The sequence below is a fragment of the Triticum aestivum genome, chromosome 6A (assembly GCF_018294505.1).
Source record: "Triticum aestivum cultivar Chinese Spring chromosome 6A, IWGSC CS RefSeq v2.1, whole genome shotgun sequence".
NCBI classification, from domain to species: domain Eukaryota; kingdom Viridiplantae; phylum Streptophyta; class Magnoliopsida; order Poales; family Poaceae; genus Triticum; species Triticum aestivum.
In genome coordinates this window covers 560,269,924-560,277,295 of record NC_057809.1, presented here as the reverse complement: position 1 = coordinate 560,277,295, position 7,372 = coordinate 560,269,924, and the positions used below count along the sequence as shown (strand labels likewise).

At 44.7% G+C, this 7,372-nt stretch overlaps 1 pseudogene; it reads left to right on the top strand.

The window, feature by feature from the left end:
• Positions 1-631: 631 nt before the first annotated feature.
• LOC123129693 (uncharacterized) lies at positions 632-6,955 on the top strand (annotated as a pseudogene).
• The last annotated feature ends 417 nt before the right edge of the window (positions 6,956-7,372 follow it).

The window sequence follows — 7,372 nt, the reverse complement described above, 5'->3', positions numbered from 1 at the left end:
TAGTTGATTAGAAAAGAGCCTGTAGAAGCTTGTAAAGTTTTGTACGTTTACTTCCTCCTTCCATCTATATAAGGCCTAATGCGTTTTTTAAGACCGCCTTTGACTATTGACAAGATTAATAGTAAATGACATGTACAATATGAAAATTATATCATTGAAAGCTTCTTTCACACACGAATTTAACGGTGTGCTTTGTGTAAGTTGCATGTCATATATTATTGCTCTAATATTTAGTCAAAGTTAACCTCAAAAAACGCATTAGGCCATATATAGATGGAAGGAGGGAGTACCATTTTTGCCCCTCCCCCCCCCTGATTTTCACTAGTGGACCTGCCTTCCTAATTAAATCTCTGCCAATCACAGCCCATCAGCCCCGTAAACTCCCTGTAACTTCCCGTACTTATAATTGCTCGTGCGAGGATCATATATAGAGCGGTAATGCTACACGTACGAGCTTTTTTTACAGAAGATTACGGAGGAGATGATTTGGAGACGTGCTATTAGTCGAGGGATTGCCCCCACCTGAAATCAGGGGGGCGGAGAGTTTATTGACGAATCACAAAGTGCATCACCGTAACAACCCCGTAAAGCCTTGTATGTCTAGGATTATTGTATATAGAGCCCTCTTGTTCCGTCTACTACTCCAGTATGCAGTACATGCGCGCGACTCTCGCTCTTCCTCACATGGAGCACTTCACGCTCCCATACTACTACCACTTCGCCCTATTCCTCTTCCTTGCTATCCTCCTCCATGGCGTCCTACGCGCCACCGCCGAGCAGCCCCGCCCGAGGCTGCCTCCCGGCCCGTGGCAGCTTCCGGTCATCGGCAGCCTGCACCACCTGCTGCGCGGGCTCCCACACCGCACCATGCGCGACCTCTCCCTCGCCACGGCCCGCTCATGCTGCTCCGGGTGTGCGAGCGCGTGGCCATCGTCGTCTCCTCCGCCGAGGCCGCGAGGGCGATCTACAAGGGCAACGAGGCCGCCTTCTCGGAGCGGCTAAGCAGCCCGAGCATCGACGAGCTCTCCAGGCAGCATGGCCAGGGGATCGTCTTCGCGCCCTACGGCGACCACTGGCGCCTGCTCCGCCGGATCCTCATGACAGAGCTGCTCAGCGCGCGGCGCGTTGAGGCGTTCCGGCAGATCCGCGCGGAGGAGGCGGCTCGCCTAGTCTCGTCGCTTCACGCGACGTCCGATGGCCGGCTCGTGAACATGGACGAGCCCGAGCGGCTCGACGAGTTCATGACAGACTCGGCCGTGCGCGGCATCTTCGGGGACAGGCTGCCCGATAGAGCCGCGTTCCTGAAGATCGTCAAGCAAGGAGTGGGCCTGTCATCGCTCTTCGACCTCCGGGACCTCTTCCCATCGTCGCGGCTAGTTCGGCTTCTGCCGCGCAGCAGTAGGGCGGAGCGGCAGCGTCAAGAAATGTTCAGGCTCATGGACAACATCCTTAAGACCCACGAGGAGAGGAGGATGGGTAGAGATGGAGACGACGAACAGGACATGGTCGATGTGTTGTTGAGGATCCAGAAAGAAGGCAACATGCGAGTTTCCCTAACCGACGGAGTCATAAGGGCACTGCTCATAGTAAGCTCTATCGATCTTAAAACCAAAGTTTCAAATAACGGGCTATGATAAAGGGAAATTTTACGGTGCATTATAATACACCAGAGCACATGTATTATATGGTCGATCTAACGAATGAGAATAATTGGGCCTTTTTAAGCTCAAGGGTATTTTCGACCTAATTTTTTTAACCTTTAATCGGCCCAATTTGGTCCAGGGGTATTATCATCCTAAATTTTTTGATTAAATTAATTACATTAAGAAAGCACTTCATTATAGAGGTCTCATCATCGTGCGTACTCTTTTGAATTTCGGTTCGAGCGGTTCGTCCTCTCTCCTCCTCTCGAGCCCTAACCTCGGGCGCCCTCGATCGCCGCTGATCGCCTCCGGCACCCTCGATCGCCGCCGATCGCCTCCGGCGCCCTCGATCGCCGCCGATCGCCCCCGACGCCCTCGATTGCCGCCGATCGCACTCGCCGTGTCTACCCCTCCTGCTCCTACTCCCCCTCACTCCCTCCATCGCAAGTCACCCCAGTCGGGTCGCGGCGCCAGATCCTTCCCCAAGAGGACGCCACCTTCCCTGACCCGAGAGGCCACATCATCCTCATCGACGTGCATCAACTTTTTCACACCGGATCTTCGCTGTAAGTGCCTAGCCATCTCAAATCTTTTCTGGTCCCTTATGCATATGGAACCAATAGGGGTCGGATTTGATTCGGGTTTAGGATATGTCATGTGAGGTTTAGGGTTTATCATTTCAGAAAGTTGTGAGGAGATTTCGGTCGGATTTGGTTAGGGTTTAGGATATGTCATCTGAGGATTAGGGTTTATCTTCTCATAAAGTTGTGATGAGATTACGATTGAAAGGAAGTGTAAGTCGGATGTAGCTACGACATATTGAAGGACTTAGTTAGGATTATGTGGCATGAGAAAGTTGTCAGCAGATTTGGATTCAAAGAAAGTTATTTTGGATTTACTTAGAAGATACTTTTGAATTGAGTTTCGAGATATTTTGGATTTAGTTAGGAGATAATTATTTTGTATGGAGTTTGGACTTATTTTGGATTTAGTTAGGAGATAATTTGGATTTAGTTAGGACATACTTTTGGATTTTGTTACGAGATAATTAGGATTTAGTTAGGATATAATTTTGAATGGAGTTTGGAGATAATTGATCTATCAGGGTGGATCTATCAAGGCATTTGAAGGACTAGTGGACTTTGGATTTAGTTAGGAGATCATCAGTTAGAGCTAGTACAATCAATTATAAATTTCTGGATTTAGTCAGGGCATATTTACTTACAGCTTTTGAAGGACTGAGTTAGGTGCATGAATCCGTTATGAAAAATTAAATCAATTATTTAAGCAGAGTAGTGCATAATTTCGGTAACGTATGCTATCCATCCGTAACATTGACTATCTGTTTCCGCTGGCAGCATAACGACATAGATGATAAAGGCAACGATGGCAAAAACTTGGGTGATACAGACAAGGACGGCAAGGACATGGGTCATAGAGGCAACAAAGGCAAAGGCATAGACCCCAAAGGAATGGATGGTATGTGCATGGATGATAAGGATAATGAGGATGCAGGCAAGGATGACATAGACATGGATGATGTACACATACAAGATAAAGGAATTGATAATAAAGGCATGGCTGGTTCAGACCTGAATGAGTGTATGGAATACTTAGAGATTGTGAAGAAGATGTTCAGGACTGAGGAAGAAGCCTACATGTTCTACGTAGGCTATGCGAGAAAAAAAGGATTTGGTGTTAGAAAGGATGATCTGAAGTACAGGGGTCCGGGTCCGAAACAAAATGCATACATAAGGACATACAAGTGCTGCAAACAAGGATGGCGGGCCCTTAATAGAACTGAAAGAAAAAGAACACCGAGGGGTCTTTCTCGGTGTGGGTGTCCCACTCTTTTTCAGGTTGAGCTACAAGATAGCAGTGGCCTCTGGTTCGTCAAGAATTTTGTGGACAAGCATAACCATCTGTTTGTCCCTGCTGACCTGACTCCGTACTTGTTGGCTCATCGTAGAATGACTGACGCACAAAAGGCCGATGTCATCGAGTATGCTGTCGGTGGACAAGCATAACCATCTGTTTGTCCCTGCTGACCTGACTCCGTACTTGTTGGCTCATCGTAGAATGACTGACGCACAAAAGGCCGATGTCATCGAGTATGCTGTCGGTGGACTTCAAACACATCAGATTATGAATGTAATGGAGAAGAATGCCGGAGGTCCCGACAAGCTTGGATTTATAGATCGAGATCTATACAACCATGTTTCAGTCTAGAAGAAGCGCAAGATAGAAGGCAGTGACGCTAGATATTTGCTCACCTATATGATTGCACAGAAAAAAGCAGACCCGAAATTCTTTTTCAAATACACAAAAGACAGCGACGACCATTTGAGGAACATATTCTGGGATGACTCACAATCCCGCATTGACTATGTTGCCTTTGGTGGTGTCGTGGTGTTCGACAGTACATATCGTCTAACAAGTACAGACTTCCGTTTGTTCCATTTGTTGGCCTGAACCATCACCGCATCACAGTTTTGTTTGGAGTCGGTCTAGTGTCAGACGAGACAGTTGCATCATACCAGTGGCTTCTTCATGTATTTTTGGAGGCAATGTCCCAGACGGCACCAATTTCAGCAATCACCGATGGGGACGGTGCAATGGCTAAAGTAATAGCTACTGTCTAGACCGAAACAGATCATCGTTTGTGCACGTGGCATATCGAGGAGAATATGGTGATGCATCTCCGCGAGGAAAAGCTGGAGCAATTTAGGGAATTCATTTACTGTCGTTGGGATGTTGATGAGTTTGAGAAAAGATGGGAGGCTTATAAGGTTCGGTTCAAAATAAAACTAACGGGCAAGAGGTCGTCATGGGTTAACAGGATGTACGAGCTGGGACACAAATGTGCTGCTGCATACACAAAGGGTAGATATTTCCTAGGCATGATGAGTAATCAGAGGAGTGAGTCTCTCAACTCAAGGCTTGATGTGCACCTGAACATGAAGATGCAGCTTGTTGATTTGTTGCAGCATGTTGAGCACTGTGTATCCATAATGCGTAAGACTGAAGCAACATTAGACGCAGTAGCAACACATACGATACGCTTCACTAAGCTGAGTGCACACCCTCTGGAGATTGCTGCCTCTTATATTTATACAACCGTGATGTTTCCAAAGGTAAAGCGTCAGATTGTCGAAGGGACAAATTGGCAGGTCACGGACCGGGTAGCATGTGATGGTTTGGTAGTGTTTGGAGTTTTGCGCAAAGCCCCATATGATAATGTCCCATATGGTAGGGATGCTAGAGAATTGCAAGGTAAGGAAGGTAAGTATGCTGAGGACTTGCATGCAAAAAAATTGGATGCTGAGGATCCCAGTGACTTGAAAGGTAAGGATGCTGAGGACTTGCATGCAAAAAACTTGGATGCTGAGGATCCCAATGACTTGGAAGGTAAGGATGCTGAGGACTTGCATGCAAAAAACTTGGATGCTGAGGATCCCAATGACTTGGAAGGCAAGGATGGTGTGGACTTGCATGCCAAAAACCTGGATGCTAAGGATCCCAATCACTTGGAAGGTAAGGACAGTGAGGAGTTGGAGGCAAAAAAGTTGGATGCACAAGGCATGGATGCTAAGCCTTTGAATTTTATATATCACGTGACTTGTCTGTTTACAGGAGCAAGACTGGATGATGCAGCTTGTAAATGTAAAAAGTTGGAAAGTCAGGATTACCCATGCGCACATATATTCTGCGTTCTGGATCATCTTGGTGTATGCACATTTCCAAAAAATTTGTCAAGAAAAGATGGACAATGTAGGCCAAGCCAGCGTTCCCTTCTTCGAGGACTGCGAATACTCATGTATGGCCTGATCACATGAATAAGTATCATCAACTACGCAACATGGCTAGTGACGCTTTATTCACAGCCGCAGCTAGCGATTCACAGTCAGAACAGGTGATGGAGTTCCTCCAGAGTATATTGGTTGATGGAGAAAAACTGATTTTGATGAAGGCCATAAATTGTTTGTTCCTTTGCCGGCATACTTCTCTGCTACTCGCGAATGCTGCACTGATGACGTGGAAAATCCAATCAAAATAGTTCTAAAAGGGAGACCAACTACCGAAGAATCGAACAAGACAATTAAATCTAGGCGCGAGCGGATGAGAGGGAAAAAAGCAACGAAGTTAGTGTACATGCTTATCTCATTGTTCATTTCCATACATGCTTACAATGTTAATATGTTCTCTCTTTTTCTTCAATTTACTCAGGAACAAATCGGGGAAATCAAAGGTCACAAGGAGGAAGAAGCGAAAAGACAAAGACTCGGAGACAAAAGAAGACACAAATTCAAATATAGAAGAAGAGGAAGATTCAAAAAAAGCAACAAAGTTAGTGCACATGTTTATCTCATTGTTCATTTCCATACATGCTTACAGTGTTAATATGTTCTCCCGGAGAGTGTTCACATGTTTTTCTTCAATTTACGCAGGAAAAAAATCGGGGAAATCAAATAGCACAAGGAGGAAGAAGCAAAAAGAAGAGACAGAGTCAGATACAGAAGAAGAGACAGAGGCAGATACAGAAGAAGAGACAGAGGCAGATACAGAAGAAGAGACAGAGGCAGATACAAAAGAAGAGGAAGATTCAGGTACAGAAGAAGAGGAAGATTCAGGTACAGAAGAAGAGGAAGATTCAGATGCAGAAGAAGAGGGAGATTCAGATGCAGAAGAAGAGGATGCAGAAGAAGAGGGAGATTCAGATGAGGAAGAAGAGGAAGATTCAGATGCAGAAGATGGTCGGCTGAGGAGGGCTAGAAAGAGACCATTGGAGGTTGCAGAAGAGGATTACGCAAAACCAAACAAGTGGGCATTAGCACAATTGTGTGTACTTAAACATGTTTTCGAATGCTGGCTGCAGATTCATCTATTTCATTTTTTGTGGGAAACACAAGGGCGCTCCAAATGTCAATGCTGGGAGGATGAAAAAGAACGATGACAAGGGTGCGCGAGAAAAACAGTGAAGTTAGTGTCTGTACTTACATATCCGCTCTAGAAGTCGGGTATTTGCTAGTACTGTGTTGACGTTTCTTAACTTTTCCAGGAAAGACTCTAGTAAGGGCGATAAAGAACAGGCCAAAGGGGTGATGAAGAGAAAAAGGCCTGATAGGAATGTACCACAGGCTGAGCGAATAAGAGCTGTCAAGTTAGCTTCTGTAGCTATGAAGAGAAAATCAGTAAAGTTAGTGTTTTTTCTGTTATAGTGTACTGTACATGCTTAAATCTTCTTTGCTATCCTATTAACAAATGTTGTTTCATGCAGGAAAGCTAAAGTGAAGTCGAGACAAGATATTTAGATGCACAGGGTCAAGCAGAGAAAACAAAAGGATTTCAGGGATCAAAAAATTGAGAACAAACTAAAGTAGACATTTTTCCATGCCGTGATCCACCTTGTTTCTCATGTATTAGACCTATTTGATGGACTGCCACTATTTTTCTGAATTCCTCTTTTGATTGGTACACCCTCATTTTATTATGGATGGGTCGACATGGTAGACTAGTTATGATTTATCAACATCGATGAAACAATGCATTTTTAGTGTAGTTGGTTTTCTATTTTTTTATTTTTTACATAATATATTGCTGAAATTTGTTTAAAGTGTAGTTAAATTTCATACTTGAAATATAAAATAGAAACCGGAAATTTATATATATATATATATATATATATATATATATATAAGAAAATAGAACGTTAATAGAAACCTCGTTTT